Source organism: Lates calcarifer, linkage group LG23 (assembly GCF_001640805.2).
Source record: "Lates calcarifer isolate ASB-BC8 linkage group LG23, TLL_Latcal_v3, whole genome shotgun sequence".
NCBI classification, from domain to species: domain Eukaryota; kingdom Metazoa; phylum Chordata; class Actinopteri; family Centropomidae; genus Lates; species Lates calcarifer.
In genome coordinates, this window is record NC_066855.1 from 234,083 (window position 1) to 254,481 (window position 20,399).

Consider the following 20,399-nt stretch of genomic DNA (forward strand, 5'->3'; position numbering starts at 1 on the left):
CAGTCACTTCTGTTTGCTTTAAGCCATCACTACCACAATCCATTAGCTACCAGCATACACTGTAAAAAAAGAAATGAAGGGTGAATCTGAGGTGAGTGCAACTAACAAATATGCTGCTTTGTTTTTTCTCAGAGCGAGATGTGAGAACATTGATATTAATATCATGTCTGTGTGTGTTTAGTGCTGAGCAGGAGCTGTGGGGCTATTAGCCTGGGTTAGCTATCTCCAGAGTTCAAAACTACAACACCTCCAAACACCTCCAAATTAAACATGTTTTAGAAACAAACAACAAACAAACAAGAATCCATCAGTGTCTGTGGGAGCACAGGTTTCAGGATAGGTCTCTGTGGAGGCGCATGCATAGACAAATCTCTACTAAAACGTTGTGTACTTGTTTGAGCATTGATTTAATCAGGTAGAGCATGTTCATTTTTAACCTTTAGGGGTTTAGTAAGCACACATTTGAACTTTGGACAGAGAAAGGTTCAGCTGCACTGTGGATGCTATTATGCTATTATTAATCACTGACAGGACAAGTTAGGAAGGGTGATATGGGATGAAAGAGTTTTAGAATGTGTCAGTGTTGGCTAATGGGACTCTGAGATTTGTAACTCTGTATTTAAGGGATGGAAACTCTCACACTGAAGTGACCTTGGTTTTCTTCAACAAGCTGAAGAAACCGAGGAACAGACTGACTCTTTTGTTGAGTGCTGCAGACATTGACTACACAGTGCAGACTTTCACATCAGCTCACACATGATAATGCAGCACTGACTGTAGTATCAATCAGTATCAATCTTCTCATCTAACTCTTGAAGGAGAAAGCATATCAGTATAGTTCCCAAAATGCTGAACTATTCCCTTTAAGTTAAAGAAAATGACTGTTAATTACAAGCTGGGTCTAATTTCTGTAGTTTCATAATAACATACTCTTCAAGTTAATTGCTGGGATCTGAGAACACAACAGTGTTCAGCAGGTTAAGAGATGAATTAGCCTAATCTCTCTGCTGTGCACCTGGAGACAATCCACTGCCTTTTCAGCCGTTCATTCAGCGCATCGAGTTCCTTTGTTTGGTGTGTTATCTGTATTTGCTGTCATTTTTGTCACTTTTGCAACACAACATTGCCGTGTTAACAAATCTCAGCAGTTACTCATTGTGTATGATGTAGTCATTCATTGAATATTAGAAATGATGGACAAAACCAAGGTCCTAATGAACCAGGCTGGTGCTTTCATTGTTTACTTGGACTGGCTCCTGTAAATGAAGCCCTCTCTGTGAAGTGTGACTTCTATTTGCCTTTTCTCAGCAGAGCTTTAGTCTTTGCTCTCTAACCAGCCCCTGCTGCCCTAATTACTGTTATAAAATATTAATCTAATAATCGGAGTTAGTCTCACAGCTTTTAGGGCTGTGATGAATCACTGCATGCGCATTAACGGCCTATGATCATAAATCATCATTAGTGACTATCAACAAAGAGAAAGTGTTTGACTAAATCTGTCAGCTCAATTTATAATTCGGGTAATTATTCTACACAGACATCCTCAGAACTGGCTATGGAACTCAGACCCTTTCTCCTGCTTTTTGTTGTGCAAGTGTTTGCACAAGGTTAAGACAGCTGTGTGTTGTATTTGTTAGAGTTGAGAGATGTGTCTGTCCACACTCAGCTTTGAACTGCTCCCACCGCTGAGCTGAAGGGTCAGCTGTGTGCAGGAGTGCCCAGGGGCCATGGTTACTAAGGCCACTGCATCTGAGACCTGTGATTGAAAATGCCTGCTCTTTGTAGTTTGCAGCTGAGGTGGCTCAGGGTGGGAGGAACCTTTGAAAACAGTCTCGGCAGTTGATATGCACCTATAGAGAATATTGCATCCCTTGGCTGGAGGGCCTCCGTACTGTGGTGAAGGTCAAGAGCAAGGCCGAGCAGGGAGAGGAAACGTCTGCTGCTTTTATCTGATGGCTGACTGACAGGCAGAGGTTCAACAATACTGTCGCCTCTGACAGGTTTTTTTATTTGCACAACTTAAGTTGGAGGGCTGTGGTGAGTGTTCTGGGATTTCTCAATGTATGTGTCTGTGAAATACATGACTAGAAAAAGGATGAATGACAGTGTCACAGAGTGAAATCTGAAAGTGCCAAATACCAACTATTTCTGACAGTTTAAATCTAATCCATTGTAGTTGGTAGGTCTTTGCTGCTGCTCAACTCTAATATCAGTTTCCTTCTTGAATGGAAGACGATGAAGCCCTGAGGCTCTGTATCTCTTTATCTCATTTCATGGGATTTCTTAAAGAAGCTGTAATTATCACCTCAAGGTTTTTAACACAGAGAGAAGGAGCATCAGAGGAAACTTTCCTTTGCTTGGACCACTTGGATCCTAATTCAGATTTGACCTTTACTCTCAGACTTTTCATTTGATCTTGGAGTTGGAACTCCTTGACAAAAAAAGTCTCACATAAATTAAACTGTCAGCATGCATGCACATTCACAGGTTATATAAAGTCTAACTACTCTACATGCTCATCTGCTTTTAATGTTATGTTGATTAGATTTATAGTATTAGTGCCTCTGATCTGTCCTCAGAATTACCTGTGGTCTTATCACATTAAGTGAACATGCCGAAATGCCAAAGAAAAAGCAGAAACACTGGCGAAAGTATCCTTGTAGAAATGAGTTTAGACTGACTGTTGTCAGATGCTTGAATAGCCTCAGAAGCCTCCACCTTCTCCACACCTTTCGGATGTCATAATTGGGGAGCTGATGTCTGATACTTGGTGTAACTTCTGTAAATGAATAACACCCACTTCTCACCTGTCTGGCCAGCTGTGCAGAGATAATAAAAGAGCCGGTGTATCCAGGTGTATCCAGAAGGACTAAGTCAAAGGTAATGGGAGTTTTTGAGAAGTGTCTATTGTACCACTTTGACCATTTTAAGTTTTAAGTGCACCATCCAGGTCCTTGGAGTACACTGCATGTTGCTGTACTTTATATACTCAAAATATCAAGTGTGGGTATAGAAGTGTACAAATTTAGATGCCACAAACGTTAACATGCCGATGTTTAAAATGTTTAACATGTTTTAGCATGCTAACATGTGCTAAGTAGCACTGAACACAAAATACACCTGATGCCACTCAACCAACATCTATTGGATCCAGTCAACAGTTGTTCAGATATTTCAATCTGGACCGATATAGTGGACTGACAGACAACCAACAGACTTTACATTGCCATCCATTCATTTGTTGTACTAGTCATTCTGTCCTAAGCATTCTATACTGTCCTTTGTACTACTTCCTATGATCTTGATGAAGTAGCCTGCTGTTGTAGAGCCGACACAGCTAACTGGTTTACTGGGTTAATTGGTTCGTCAGAGTCATATGACAAGCAAAGGAGGCCATGGTGATTCATCACATCTAAATTACCCAGCTCATGGCTGGTTACTGTAGCCTTCTACACTACAGTAATTGATCAGTCACCACTGCCTCTCTTACACTGACTTACCTTGACGCAGGCTATAAGTATAATTAATGAAGCAGACAGTAAGTGTTTCTGTATTAAAGCTGTTGGTTGAGGGAAGCTGTGGGAAATGTTTTATCTGCTATATCAGTCTGAAAAGAATCTGTTAACAGCAGTTGTTGTTATCCACCTCTGCTGCAATACAAACCTTAAAAAGCCATTGATCATTAGAAGAGCTTTTAATGTTTACTGTCATATTATTGTTTATGTAGCTGCTACTTAATAGGATTCTGTGGAAAAACTAAGGATTCTTGTGTATTTCTGTAATTTTTCAACTTAAATCTGGATTGTTTTTTTCTGGTCATTTGGGAGCAGCAGAACAAGATGTAGACACAATACTGGTGTTCACAAGATAGCCATCAACGTTGTCTGCCTGTGTGCTGGAAATCATAGAGAGCTAAAAACAGTAGACTTGTTGATGAGAACATTGAAATGGAACCAAAACAGTACAGTGGTTGTGGGCTGTAAAACCAAAACAAAAGAAACATAAACTGATGCTAAATATGCTAAAACAGAAATCTGTGCTGATGGAACCCAACTGTAAAAGTCTTCATTTTCTACTTCCCCTACTACCTGTCATATCCCAGGATTGAATTCTGCCTTCATTTCCCCTGTAATTGTTAAAAATGTCACAAACTCATAGACTTTGTGGGAGACAACAAAGTGCTATATATAGGATATTTGCTCTTCATATTCTTCATATCTGAACAGAAGATGTAACCAAAGACTGTAGCTGCTTGAAGAAGAAATAAGTAAACTTGAATCTTGTCAAAAGGTCCAGTTCATTCATGACAGACATGAGAGATTTAGCAAATGATAGAGCTGAACTTCTTCATCAGTGTACTAGGCAACAAAGCTATGACAATAATGAGAGGCCAAGCAGACTACTTGCTTTAAGGCTTAGAAAATCTGAGCATTTTACATCTATTATTTCAATTAAGAATGAAAATAGTAATACATATACTGTCCCTTCCCAAATAAATGATGTTTTCTTTAATCACCACAAGCAGCTATACAAGTCTCATCGTAACATAGAATTAATGGTTTCATAGAATCATTAGAACTACCATCTCTCATCTGAATAGGCAGCATAATTAGACCATTCTATTTCTGCAGCAGAGCAAAAGGATGCTCCATTAATCAGAGGGTCAGCGGTTTGATCCCTGGCTCCTCCAGTCCACATGCTGAAATATCCTTGGGCAAGATACTGAACCCCAAATTGCCCTTAATGTAGCATCGGTGTGTGAATGTGTCTCTGTGTGTTTTGTGTTGCGTATATGGAACAACAAGTGCCCTATGTATGTATGAATTTATGTGTGAATGGGTGAATGGAACCTGTAGTGTAAAACACTTTGCGTGGTTGATATGACTAAAAAAGTGCTATATGAATGCAGTCTATTTACCATATACTATTTTGATCTGATGCCTAAAAGTAATTCCCTCAGGCTCCATAGTATCCCCCCTGAACTGCTCTGGGACTCTTTCCACAGAGATCAGAAAATTAGCCCTAATTTTGCTTCCAAAAAGGAATAAAGACACCTTTTGAATAAAGACATGAGGTATAGGTCCTACTCAATCCACCTCTTCATATTTTATTATTTTCCAAAGGGCTTAGACAAATGCATATCATCCAGATCAAGCAGGTTTTATTAAAAGCTGTCAAGCTTAAGATAACATTTGACATTTAGCACATATTGCTGGTTCAGCTTCATCTCAGGCACAAGCTTGTGCAGTTTTTCCTTAGATGTAGAAAAAGCCTCCAGTTGAATTACTTATGCAGTTATGAAACACTTTGGATTTGTGTCTAGCTTCATAAACATGGTCAAAACACTTTAGTCAATTCCCTCTGCACATACTGGTCATCTGACTTTGTATTATCTAGGTCTACCTTAAAACCCTTTGCTCAGGCAGTCCAACAATATTCACACAGTTCTATGTATTGATGAGACTAAACACTGTTTGCTGCTTTACGCTGATGATGCACTGTTGTATTCACCTGACATTTCCATTTCTACCACTCTTACTTATTTGTACCTGCTCCATCATCTTGGGAACTGGAGGGTTTTACCTGCCTGGGGACTGAATGTAAAAGACAGCTGTGTTTCAGTTATTGAAAAAGTGGAGATGTCCATTAATGTCCATTAGACCACTGCTGTAGACACTTTTTTGTCGAGAGGAAAATGTCATAAGACTCGTCTTTCTACCTTAAAAGAGTCAACATATTTGCTGGTTTATTCCTCTGGTTTATTCATTTAAAGTTTTTTCAAACTTTGCTATCTGGCTTTTTGCTTTAGAAACAATCCATACTCATACAGTTGCTTAACAAACCCCTCCATGTCTGTGCTACCTTGTTTCTCATTGGTTCTAGTCCTGCTGGTGCTGATTCTGCCACTCTTGACTTTTGGTCCCATGCTATTAATCTTACCAGGCCTCAATGTAACCATTTTTAGAGTTTTACTGTATGAAACAGAAATATGGTAACAGATAATTGTAATGTTTATCTGCCTGTGCAGTCAGTGGATAATTCAGTGTTGGTGGTCAGCATGAGTGACCTCTTTCATATTCTGACCCATTGTTAATTAGAGGATATTAAGGTCGGCACATCCAATTAAAATGATTTTACCTTACCTATGGTCACCCTGAGGACAAAGCATGTGCAGTCCAGACCGTTAAGTATTTGAACAGTTCCACATTTTTTTGTTCTTCAGGCTCTGGACTGCTGCACATTCAATTTGAAATAAGTTTTAATCAGGTGAAGCTGAAATCAGCTTTGAGGAGAGATTTACATTAGTATTTGGGACAGAGGGAAAGTAAATACAGTACTGTAACTCCTAGACACTAGGTGTAACTTTTCTAGATGTCCAGAATCATTTTACCACAGTGTCTATTCAGTAAAACATCTGCAAATTTACAGTTTGAGATATGAGTTTCTAATACATGAGCCGACTGCTGAGTCCTAAGTCAACTTGGAATGTTAACAGAAAATCACATTTATTATAAGTTCACCGAGTCAAACTCTGAATCAAAACAAAGTCAGACAAAGGTTCAAAAGTGGACGGATGTTGTGATCAGCATTAAAGATTGATTTTATTTGAGTGCAGGTTTTCCAAAGAATTGCCTCAGTTGAAGAAATTCAAAGCATGAATGAAAGAGGGCAGAAATTATTTAACACTTCTCCTGGTAAAGCTTTGGACTTCTTCACTTTTAACTTCAGCCACATCTCTAATGACAGAATTCACTGTGTGCAGGTCAATACAGCTCCATCATGTGCATTTCCGATGCATGGCAAATGACCCTGAAGCACCTTTTCTCTTTTAAGCTCTACTGCAGGGTCATACTTTTTCTTTCAATTTCCTTTGTATAATAGATAAGCATGGGTCTGGGGTTCATCCTTGTGCGGCAGAGTATGATGGGAAGACTGAGGAAGGTCCTTTTGAAAAAGCAGCAGATAGAGAGCTGGAAAAACACGCAAAATATTCCCAGTGCAGAGTTTTACAGCTCCCCTGCCGAACTCTTCTAAATGCTCAGACACACAAACAGGAATCTTCCTCTTTCATAGTGATTGTGCCATGTTTTCTTTATTATGCGTCTATGCCTCCAAGGTAAGGTGAAAAATTAATGCATTGACTAGTGAAGTAACACATTTTCAAATTGAGGACATAGAAATGCTGTCATATCCAAACTAGTTTTCCAGTGTAACTTTGAGGATGGAAATGTAGTGAAAAAGATTCAGCTGTGCTTCAAATGTGTCACAGCTCAACCCCTTTCTCAGTTGGCTAAAATGACCCCGAACCAAATTAATTACTATTACTTCCTGTTAAAGGTTGAAGGTAAATATGTTTCATGCAGCCATTTCTGCTTGCAGTTTCTGTGGTTTGAGGTACATGAGCATTGGACTGTAAGCTGCCATTTTAGCATGAACAGTAAATGGAAGAAACCGTTGCAGCTAAAAAGTTGATCCAGTTCTATGAATGGAATAGTACTGACATCAGCAGCCAGTTTGATTTTTGAGCATTGCAGACTGGAGATCTAGTGCGGTGGCTCAGTTAACTTTGATAACAGAATATAGCTTTCATTTGTACCCAGCATACATAAAAGATGTGACATTTATCTGATCACAGTCCAGTCATATCTACATTTAATTACAAAATAGGGTTACTAGATGGATGTTCTGACACAACTGAGAACAAATCTGATGGAATTTATAAATGCACCTCGGTCCCTTGCCTATCCTGAGCTGCTCTGGTCTCACATCGCCTCAGACTTCATCACTGGTCTCCCACCTTCTGAAAGTAATACCATGATCCTCACTATAGTCAGCTGATTTTGGAGAGCTTTCTGCTGAGCCTCTCCCTCGGTTACCACCCCCAGACCAATGGGCAGACAGAGCAGGCCAACCAGGATCAGGATGCAGCTCTCCCCTGCTATGATGCTGCCACACCACTTCCCCGTTCATCACCATTCCCTGGTTTCCATTCCCCAACAGAGAGTCCTGTTTTACCATCTAAACCAGTTACCTTCTCTCAGCTGGTGTCCTTGTGTGTGTGTCTGCTCTGGGCTCCTTAACTAAACAGTTTTGGCTGATGATGGCTACATAACAATATGTATTCATATGGTTTTATCCGCACAGTGCTCTACCCTGTGTATAAGTTTCCCCTGAATGTCTGATGAAAAAAGGACGAACCAGACTGGAGCTCTAGCACAGCCAGTGGCCTTTAAAATCAAATCTGGATTCAAATCTGTGCTCCAAATTGGAGCCTACTCTGTGAATGTGAAACTGGGTAGAGGAGGCATGCCGGGTCAGTTCCCTGGATCCTGTTTCCATCAGTGAAGTGCTGCCAACTAGGCTACCCTCCAGAGCCGAAGCAGTGAAAGAAACTTTGAGGCAAACAGCTGGGACCTAACCCGGCTTCTGACGTTCCTCCAGTGGAATCACTAAAAAGAATTTGCTCTATATACAGCATAGCATGCCAGCTTCTAATCAATGATTTACATCAGACCTGCTGCCCTACTCATTTGACGAGGCAGCAGATCATTTAAGGTAAAATTACTATAAACTCTGGCCTGATTTTCAATTGCTCACAATATTTGTTTACACCAGGGTTAGACTGATATACCAGTACAGTGACAAACCATCTATTGCACCAACAAGTCAAGAATTAAATGACAGACATGTCATTTGATGCTTCCCTGTAGGATGAATAATTCTCTGATGTGACAGTGCTGTTGTCAGTCTTGTCTTGGTTCAGGGAAAGATCATGGTTCAGCTTTGTTGCCATGGTTTTATAGAGTGATCATAGTCTTAAAAAAAAAACAAAAAAAGAAACAGTGCTCTCCTGTGCTCTGTAGTAACGTCACTGGACTTTGCTCACACCATAATAACTGCAGCCACCAGAACATGTTGTTTAAGGGCCACTAGTGAAGCAACTTATTCTGTCATGTTTCTTGAGAAAGCAGTCTCTCTTTACAGACCGAACACTTCTGGGAACTCCCTGAGAGCAGCTTCTCACTGGGGAGCTCCGTAGAGAAATCCACACCTTCATGGGCCTCTTTTCTGTTTGCATTTGCACCATCAATAGGAATACTGAAGTAAGCCAGCAACTGGAACAGCAACATCAAAATCACGTTGTATTTCCTATGTTGCATGTACACTCAATAAAACCTGGACTGCACCGTCAGTGTGTAGAGTTGTCAGATGTTTGACCTCAGCAGAGTGCTGACTGATCCAGGTAAAATGTTTAAAATGCTATGTGCTATGCTATTAAAAGTTATGGTTTTACAGAGGCCACAATTTAAATCACACACAGCTCTGTACAGAGTAAAATCTCATCAATAAAAAATCAACTGAGTAAAACATGAGACAGTTATATTTCAACACAGAGCTGAGTAAAAATCAACCTGAAAATAAACTCTTAATACACCGCTCTTGTTTCACATTGAAAGTCTTGCACAGGTAAGTCACATGGAGGGCTACTGTTGGAAATCAATTACAGGCAGTATGTTGCATTCATCACTAAGGTCACTGTTGCTACAACTTCATACAGAGAACAGTGCATTGGTTTTGAGTGGATTCATTATTAGAGTGGATGGAGAGCTGCAGGCTGTCACTGTGGTTTGTGTGAACCAGCAGGTACACAATGTCTTTTACCTGCGGTTCTGATCAGAAAGCCACGCTGGTCTGAGCAGAGTCTGACCACAGCTGCTCATGACTTAGGAAATGAGGGTCATCCTTTCCATGCTGTGTCATAGTTTCCCCTTGACAAAACATGGAAAAAGACATGTTTGGACCAATGTACATCATTAAAATGTTATTACGATGGTATGGTACAGTGTTATTAAAAAGTTGGAGAGTAAGTAGAACAGAGCAGACTGAAAACCCAAACCATGAGCGAAGAGAAGCTAAAGGACACAGTTATTTTACATTTTACAAAATCTTCTACTGGCCTCACTGTCATTTTCAAAAGTACACTTTGGGCAGGGACTCTCTGAATATAAGATGCTAGTAATCTGACTACTGAGCTACTACAGCATCACAGGTGATAAAATCAAGACATGGATGAAGACCTGTTGGAGTCAGTGGGAGAGGAAGTGCAGGGACAATCAAGTGTGCAGAGTTAATGGTGCCCTCAGTAGAGCTCTTTGCTGCAGATAAATGCTTCCTCTCTCCTCTCCGTACTGATGAGATATCTTTGGTTGCCAGTGGTGTGTCATGAAGCTCCCCATCTGTGCTCTTAGCACTCTAATGAAGAGAGTGACAAGAAGCGGTCTAGATGAAGGCTGTGTTTTTGATTTTAATGAGCAATGAGTGTTCTTCACAAAGGAGGTGGGTGTGCTGATATCCTCCTTCTCTCTTCCTCTTCACAAGAGAGAGAAGAGAATCTATGAACTGATCCACAGGATGAAGCCATAAAACTGTTAACTGTTTTACTCATGCATGCCAAGCCATGTACATGATTCCATCCATAGCTCAGATCAAGGTCATTAATCACTGAGTTTCTCTATAATATTTGGAGAGGGGTGGGTTGTGTAGAGATCAAAATAGGTCGGCAAAAAAGAAGATGAACCAAAAATACTTATGGTCTTACTGTACCTCAAACACAATGCTTGTCAGCTCAGTCAGCAGCGTCTGAAACCACTTACTGGATGGCAGAACTCTTGGACTTTCTGAAACAGACAATCCATCAGTCCCATTTCATGCAGTAGTTAGCCAGGTTGCATGGAGTTTAAAACTTAGAATTTTAACTTCTCAGTTTAACCTCATACAAAATGTAATAATCAGAAAAAAATAAACTTTTTTCAAGGTACTTGGAAGGTTGTTCTAAGCGTCTTGGAGAACTTGACTCTGTCTCTTCATGTAATACCAGACTGTCTCTGCCATATCATCTGATGGAGGACTCTTGTTTTTCTTGTCTCTGAAGACAGTTTCTTATGACTCCTGCTGTATGTGTGGAAAATGATCTGTTTGTAGTCACATTGATCGTACCAGCAACAATACACCTCTCACTGCAGCTTCAGTGTCTGTATCTGTAGAACGTGTCACAGATATGAAAACAAGACGAGGTGAAAACCTAGTATACAGCTGGACTGTGTATGGGTGTGTGAAATCCTACTGCATCATTTAGTGTCTCTCCTGCTGGGCTGCTGACAGTGCTGACAGCCTGTGTTAACTCGGCACTCGTAGCTTCTGCTTTATCTGTGTGTGTTCCTGTGATGAGCACGCAGCTCTCAGAAGGCAGAAGTCTTCACACCTGACACCAGAGCTGAGAGTACTGGAGCAGGCAAACAGATATTGTGAGTTGCACTCCCTGAAGACAGAGCAAGGGCCAATGAGAGAAGTCCAACACCTGGTCAACCAGTGATGTAACTTCATTGCAGCTGGCCAGCCGACTCACTCACAGACAGTTTAGAAGGACAAAAACAAAACGTATCGTCTCAGCCCTCTGAAACTACCAGCATCACTTGGTTATTGATGTTATACACTGCCCCCCTCCCTGACTCTCATTAAAACTGAGGGAGGAAAGGAAAACTGCTTTCCAGGAATAGGAAGAGGCAAGAAGTTGCCTGTGACAGAATGTGTAGCAACATGCTGGTGTCAGTGCTGAGATTCTTTAAGGACCAGTGTGCAGGATTTAGTGGCATCTAGCGGTGAAGTTGCAGATTGCAGCCACCCCTCGCCCCTCCCTCTCCGAGCACGAAGGAGAACCCACAGGTGACGAAAAACATTAAAGGAGTTTGGTTTGTCTGTTCTGGATTACTGTAGAAACATGGCGGCTCTGTGGAGGAGGAGCTGCTCTCCAGATGTGAAGGGCTCATTCTAAAGCTAATGAACGGTTCAGGTGATTATACACCAACCTGAACAGGTGTACCAGACACAGGCCCAGGGGCCCAAAGGGTCAGTCCTGGTCTTCACCTGTTAAATATCCCAGAGAGAAACACAAAGAGACACAAAACTGCTACAAGGAAATGCAAAATGATATCAGATCAGAAAAAGTTCAAATGAAACAGCCCCTGTATCTAACCACAGCAACCACCTGCTTTATATACATGAACACGTGTCACATGTTAGAATATTCAGTCACAGGCTGATGGACCAAAGTAATTACAGTTGTCCTGTTGGTGTCAGATCAGAACAGTTCCTATGCTTGGTTCTGGGACTCAATAAGAAAAGACATATTTTGTTGTGTTTGAAAGACTTTGACCTGGAGCAGAGAGGGTTAGAGAAGAACAGTGAAAGCACCGGCTCAGAGAACAGAACACAGTCATTCTAATGGTGATAGAGGCATAACAAAAACAGCAGCGATCCCTGGAGGTGAAGTGTTGGTGGACAGGGAGAGACAGGAGGGATCTGGCTAATAAGATCACTGAGCAGGAAGAAATAAGAGGATCAATAGGTGTTATTCAGGGAAGATGGAAAGAGTGCTGCAAATGGCACCAAGGTACTGCATGTCTCTAATCTTTGATTCTTTATAATGAGAGTCTCACAGAGATAGGCTCACAGGTAGGATTAAGCCTTCTCAAGTTTATGACTTACAGTATCGGCACTCGGTCCTGCATCGCTGCCTGAATTTTAAAAACATCATCCTGGAAAGTGAAGGAAGTAATCTCATTAAAATACAGCGCCTCACACACACACACACACACACACAGAGTTGTAAACCCTGGTCGTACACAGTATTACCTGAAACCTGCAGCAGTGTGTCAGGTTCTGTTGGTCATCAGGGATTCTTTACAGACTGTTTGAGGCTTATACAGTCTGTGTTCGTGACGTAAAGTGACGTAGCTGTAAACAGTGATTACAGTCATTATAGCAGCCTATTGTCTAATCTGTGCGTGCTCATTATAACCAAGGTGTCAATCAGTCTGCCAGTGATAAAGTGATAATTGGAAATGTGAATCAGGGTTATTATTATCACTTCAGGGAAATTGTGCCTCATACGTGAGACTGTCTATGAGACGTGGTGTTAGTACAGGTCACTGCCATCAGCAGACCTCAGGCTGATGGAACTGAGGATTCTCTGTTTAGTTGTTTCTCTGTTCTGTTTGATTGTGTGCTCGTGTGTTTTACTTCATCTCTGTGTCCACACACCTTCAGTATTTCCATGTGTGGGTGCGGTTTAATCAGAGAGGAGATCTGTATGTGTGTGTATGAAGCCGCAGAATAAAACTGAATAATAATTTAGCCAAAAAACACGTCCACAGACTGCATCAGGGACTTATTGGCCCACAGTGGACTTACATTTGAATACAATGGAAGACAAATGACTCATATGCAGAACAGCTAACGTGATGAAGTGTTTCCCAAAGCTTGAGGTAAGACGTTCTGACCTCTCATGGCCAGGTAGGTACAGAGCTGGTTAGCCTAGCTTAGCATAAAGACTAAAAGCAATGAAAACGATGTTTGTGTACAGATTAAAGCAACATGTTGACTTGGGAACTTTGGAGGTATTGATAAGTTTATTGTCAGCTCTCGACAGAGCCAGGCTCCCTGTCTTTGCCTGCTTTCAGGCTTTAGGCTGAGTGAGGCTCATCATATCCTGACTGCAGCTCTGTGCTAAACACACAGATATGACCGCTCTACCAATATTCACATCTGACTCTTGGGATGGTTTTCAGAACCCTGGATTGTGACATGATGTTAAGGTCACACACCTTACAGATTACAGTACCATAATACATCTGGTACTGTGTCATCGTGAGCCTGTAGTACATGTACATGCTGGCTAAACACATGAGGAGAGCTTTGCAGTAGTCCCTGTTTTCTATAAAGCGTGCTAGCTGGATGGACAGGAAACAGATTAGGTATGTCATCTACAATCAGTGTTCCTGACTGAAGGTCCAGTCAGTGTTGTGGCTCCAATGTCCCCTCCATTTTAAAGACACACTGCTCTCCATATCATCAGAGCAGATACACAGTGCAGTCATGAGAACATGTTGTCTTGTCAGCGCTCACTTTAAGTGTGGAGACTGAGGATGTCGGAGCCTTTTTTAGATGTGAAACAATCAAACTGTGTTTGTCCTTTTTTTACTGAAGGGTCACAACAAGGTTCTCTGCTGCCAAATCAAAAGGAAAGTGGTCCTGTTGAAACTTTGTTTTTTTAATCTGTTCCTGTTCAAAGCTGCAAATGATGAGAAGGAGGAATGTAAATCTGTACAAATACTCCCAGCAGCGACTTATCACATCAGACTGACCACTGCAGCAGGAAACAGTCTGAAATCGAATGTCTGTGAAAAGCAGTTAGTCTTTACATTTCTTTTTTCCACAGCAGCCTCCTACTTCTTCTTCCTGAGTAGAAAGTTGTGAGAAAAGTCATTCAGTCTTTTCGTTGACTTGAACGACATATTTCCTCTCATACAGCCTTCCTCTCTCAGGACGAGTGCAGCCCTGCACTGTATCGCCTTTAAGCTTTTCGAGTTTAGTTTCGTGCTCTGTTATTCTCCAGAGATGAGTGGCGCTGTGACGTCATCCACAGCGACGCTGGGAATGATGATGAGACGTTTGAGGCCAGATGAGGCTCCACTCTGAGGCCTGAAAACCAGACGACGTCTGACAAACGAAGCCTCTGTTTGCCTGGTTTGTTTAGAGTGCCTGGTGTTTGTAGGTAGGCTGTTAGTCTGGTTTGTGCACTGAGGCTGGCAGAGTATTTATCATCATTAAGGGACAAATAACCGACATGTGACCTGTATTCAGAATGGAGGATGAGAGGTTGAGTGCAGAAAACAAGAGAAAGACCTGTTTGATTTAAAGCTGTGTGTGTGTGTGTGTGTGTGTGTGTGTACAGCATGTCTATGTGGAGATGGTTTTTGCATCAGAGTCATGAAGCACAAACACACAAAGAGCAGCTGCACAGTGCAGCCATGCAGAGTGAGTGATCATGTTGTGTGTCTGATAACACGCTGTCGTCTCATGGTTTCCTCTCTAGTTCAAATATTGGACTGGTCTAATTAGCAGGCTCATCACACTCTATTGATCTATGGATTAGTGTCTGATGAGAGTTCAGAAGCAACAATGATGCAACAAGGGGCAACATGAATTTAGACCTGGATATAAGCAGTGCTCAGCACAGACTGCAGCCTAAACATTTTGTATTACAGAAGCTTTCTACAGCGTTTATCTGTAAGTGGAATTTTACTGAGTGGAAATCTCGACTTTACACAGTTTTCTCTCCACAATTTGCCTTGTAGATTACTCTGGGTTGTATTTTATTCTCCATTCAGAATCACATCATCAGGCAGGGGTGAGATTGGATTTGTCCTCTGAGAAGGTGAATGTATGTTTATGAATATCCCACTGCCACATCAGCAAATAAGCAGAGCTGTTCTGCATAATGATCTGTAAATTACAGTGTAGTGATGGAGTGCAGAGAAGAGAAGCTGAGGAGAGGTTAGGTTAGATCAGGTGACTGAGTAAACACCAGCAAAGGTGAGAGTTTACAGATGACTGATGGCTGAGTGTCTGTCAGTCAAGGTGTGCTTCATCAGGCCAACAGGTGACTAAAACATTAGGTGTATGTCAGTAACCATGTAGAGTTAGAGAACAGGCTCAGCATCAGCAGGTCCAGGAACAGATTTGGTCTGTGTTGGGTTCAGAGTGTGATGAGCTGGGATCAGCACAGGGACCTCACTGTAATTAATGATCCTGCTATTTCAGACACCAACAAAATGAACATTACCCATCTGCCACAGGGAGTCTGTCCCACAAACCCTTCAAGCTGCTTCTTTAGATCTTTAGTTAACACAAGGAAAAGACGTCCCCTCTTCTTCTTTAATGACGCTGCTTGTGTAAAGTAACACGCTGATAAACAGGAAATGCAACAAAAAGTTTGTTTTCTCTCCTCTGATGCCACAGTGAATGAAAAGACCTACTGATCCTCACAGTTCAGGTCCTAATGTAAAAGAAAGTCAGTGCAGCTCAAACTGAAGTGTAAGGTGCTATGTTTTCCCTTTGACCTGCTTCACATTTGAATTACTGAGCCATGAATGATCATATGAAGTGTACATGATGTCAGCGTCCTCCTGATTGAGACAGCTGAGCTGAGGAACAGCTGTGAGGTCAGAGCCAGTGAACAGCTCAGCTCATCAGCTGGAGTCTGAGGTCCAGGATGTTTAATCAGCAGGACACGCCGACACATTCCTATCAGCTGTCTGATAACACAGGTGTGTGTATTATCCTTCACCTGTATGTTGGTAGACGCACCGTGATGTACGAGTGTCAAACACGAACCTGATAGTGTTTGTTTACAAAAACAATACAAAGCAACACTAACGCCCGACAACAACAATAGAAGTGACCGTGAAGCAGAGGTCCTCTCAACCCAATTTCCCCGTGAGCGCAGACCGTGCGTCACATGACAGCTCGGCCATAATAGTCCCCGTCTCTGCCATCGCAGAGTTCAGCCTGTGCAGAAATGAGGCCAGCTCTACTTTTAATAACAAACTGTGCGTCTTGGCTGATCCTCCCTCTCCCAGCGGACCGAAGGGAAAATTGGATTTCACTCTTGTTTTTAAGAGGCTGATATTATCTCTTTGGGGCGGAAATCATGTTTTAATAATTAAAACCATTTTTAAAGTGACCAGTTGTGTTTCCTCTCAGCTGTGAATGAATGGTTGTTCTGTTGGAGGGAGCGCCCCCCCCAGAGAGTTTACTGGGAGTAAGTAATCACGTAAGGAGCCCCCCCCCATCTGGTCCTACTGTTTTAAGCTGCTGAAATCATGAAGCTGTGCATTTTTAGCACAATGAAAAGATTCTTGTCTACATGTTAATCAGACTGTGCAGAGGTCAGCCTGGTTACTGAGCTGATGAATGACTCTGTTGAACAGGATGTTGTTCTATGATGTAACTCACCTCAGGTGCTTGGTGTCATATTTACTGCTTTGAATGATCTGAATGTTAAAATGCAAACTACATGTTTCTTTGAGCCTTGAGATCTAACATCTGTATTATTATTAACACTTCACTAACTGTGTGGGACTGTGAACTGTTGGTAAATGTGTCAAATCATCGATGTTCCAGGAAATATTCCTCCTGTATGTTACCTTATGTTACTTCTATAAATTCCAGTAAATGTACCCAGTTCTGAGAATCCTTTGCTTTGTCAGAGATTCGACATCACTGACCTGTTTCCTTTAGCAGATCGAAACAAACCTTTACACACGCTGAGGTCATCTCCCACCGCTGACCTCTGACCTCTGACCTCTGTGCTGCTGCTCTCCCTTCCTGGCTGCCTCAGTAAGAATCTAATCAGAGAGCAGGTCAGAGACTGTGCGCTCCTGCACCTCTGAAAATGAATCTGGGATTTGAACGTATGCTTTCCTCCTTTTCACTTCATTTCTGTAGAAGCAGAGAACAGCTGTCACTCACGCTGCATGTCTCCTCTGTAGTTTGGATCTGTTGAGGCATTCAGCTTCAGTTATAAGGCTTCCTGTCTCTGTGTGATCTGTTTGTGCAACATCCCTGCCTGTAGCGTTCGATAGGAGACACAGCTTCAGTAATCAGAGCGAGGAGTCACTTACCTCATGTTACTCCTCCTGTGTGACCACTGAGTCACCTGCTGGCCCTCAGGACTGCTTCAGTGCTTCAATGGTTTATTATGCTTGAAAATAACCAGTCAGAGTGTTTCTGCCTGCTGTCAGAGGTCACTGCCACATCTCACCTCTCGTCATAACCTCCACCTGAGGATGGAAATGCTTCATTTGCTACCATGTGACCTCAGCCCACCAAACCACAGCTTACTGTTGTTAGACTGATGCGAACAATGTTGTGTTCTATAAAGAAAGTGGTCAAAGACAAATTTCCAATATGGTGAACATTAAAGTTTGATAGTATCATAAAAGCTGTGAGGGAGGCAGTGGCACTAAAGTCACCACAGCACAGACTGTCCACAGGATCCTGCTGCTTTACACTGAGGGAATATTTCTATAATGTGGACTCAGCTGATCATAAATGTCACTTTCATTTGCTTAAATGAGATTTGTCACACGTCCCTATCCACCACTGGTCAGAGAGCTCTTACATATGTATGTTTGCAGTACTGAGGTGATATGAGAGACGAGCTTCACACTTCCTGTCCTGTATATTAAAAATGAAAGCAAACAGATGACATTTTCCCTGCCAGTCCAGATCCAAACATGCAACTGGTGGAGTGCTATTTGGTATTTATCTATCTATCTCCCTAAACAAAGACTATGGCCCACCACACTGATCCAGACTGAAAACTGCATTAGTAGGACCAAACAGGCAAGGTACTGTTACTATATCACTCAGATATCTGTCTGAGGTTGGCTGGAATATGTGGGTCTGAGTAGGCTTCTCAGGTACAGGTTTAATTGGAACCTTAAAAGGCTGCGGTACGTAACCTGTTGATGAAGATGAATTGGTCAGGTCTGATGTGGAGGTGTTAATTAAAGGTAAAACATCCTTGAAGAGCCCAGTTGGAGCAGGAGAGAGCTGATGGTTCAGATGAGGAGAGATGCAGTCTAAAGGCCACTGTGCTGGACACAGCTCTGATCATTCCTCCTCCTCCTCCTTCAAATCCTCGGCGCTGCCATTAGCTGCTCTGTTGTGTTGAGCTGGCAGCGTGCCCCGGTCTGAGGGCCCTGTGGACGTACGAGCAGCCCACACTGAGCGGTGACAGCCCCTGACATCATGTGCCCCCCCACAGGGGAGAGGCCTTACCTCCACCTCTCACGTCAGACCCCTCACCGAGACTATTTCCTGCCTCACTCTCGCAATCTGCGATCGATAACTGACAAAATGTCAAACACATTTGTTTCTGTCCTCCCTCGGCAGGAACTCTATCTGCCGGTTGGAGCGGTGTCAGCGCTGTAATCTGTTCCACCACGCTCCTCATACAAATACTACTGACAGATTTCTGTTCTGGATCGATCACCTTCTCTCACATATTGTCTTCAAAACGATCTTTTCTAATCTAATTGATCTCACTTTGATTACCCAGTGCAAATCATGCATGCAACGATGCCTGCAATATTAATGCTCTCATCAATAAAGAAGGCCAGACAGCGAGTGGTTGATCTAACCACTAATTAAAAAGAACTGATCTTCAAATAACACAGATTGAAATGCCATTTCAGTCTGAGGAATGAAAGGAACCATTTCCCCTTCTCTTCACTTCGTTCCACCGCTGTGTCATTCAGTGACTGAGTTCACGTAAACAGGGAGAATTCAGGATCATCATTTCCTCCTCCAATAACAGATGACAGATGACCTGCAGTATGTCTCAGTGGTCACTGACTGCATGCTATTACATAAACTTTTTCACTGTGGTTGAATGAAATGCTTCAGGTGCCAACAGTGTATAATTTACTTTACCATGGATTTCTTTCTTTCTTTGCTTCCACACTTGTTTTTATAAGATTTGAATAAATACGACCTTCAAAGAAGATAAAGAAACAGTGGAACCGCGGGTCCTTGTTAGTTCACCGTGTTGATGTTAAACTAAACATTAGTACTTTTACTTTCCAGCTTCACAACAGTCTCCATCGTTTTGAAGTTTTACCAGACACCACCTCACTCCTCCCATTAAGTTCCTCCTGCACTCCAACACCGTCCTCTTGTCTCAGCTGTCTCTAATGTACATTGCTCCGTCAAACAAGAGGCATAAAATCAATCCCTTGCTTTCTATTTGTGTGCTGCAGAACCACCCTGCTTCCAATCAATACACATTCAGGCAGGATGACAAAGGTAGGAGGTGTGTGTGTGTTTTCAGCCCGTTGTGCTCTGAAGACAGCTTCTTTTTCCACAGTGTTTCTGTGTGTGTTCATGAGCAGTTCAGCAGTGTTTGGGTTTGTTCAACAAGAAATCTCCCGTCACACTGTGAGCACTTACAAATAGAATCAAATAGTTTCTGACTAAAGACACAAAACACTGTTAATTCCCCAAAATATACAGCCACTCTGTGTCTGCAGTCCACACCTGAGCACTGAATCACACTCAATCAGAAATGATCTTTTATCCACTGTGATAAGGTTTCTGTTGCCTACACCTCACACTGTAACTCTCATTGTAGTGTTAACGGTGAGCTCACCATCCAACGCTGCAACCACCGTGTCACACTGTGACGACCATGACAGACCAGACCAGAGACAGAGAGACAGACAGAGAGACAGACAGAGACAGAGACAGACAGAGAGACAGAGTCAGAGACAGAGTCAGAGTCAGAGACAGACAGAGACAGAGTCAGAGAGAGAGACAGAGACAGAGAGAGAGACAGAGTCAGAGACAGACAGAGACAGAGTCAGAGACAGACCAGTGATAAATCTCTGCTGGTGGCCTGTTCCTGGGCTGGAGGGAAATCCACTTCCTGGGCCTCCCTGAGCCTTCAGGTACCTCGGTCTGTGTGGTCTGCCCAGAGCCTGAACGTGAGCAGG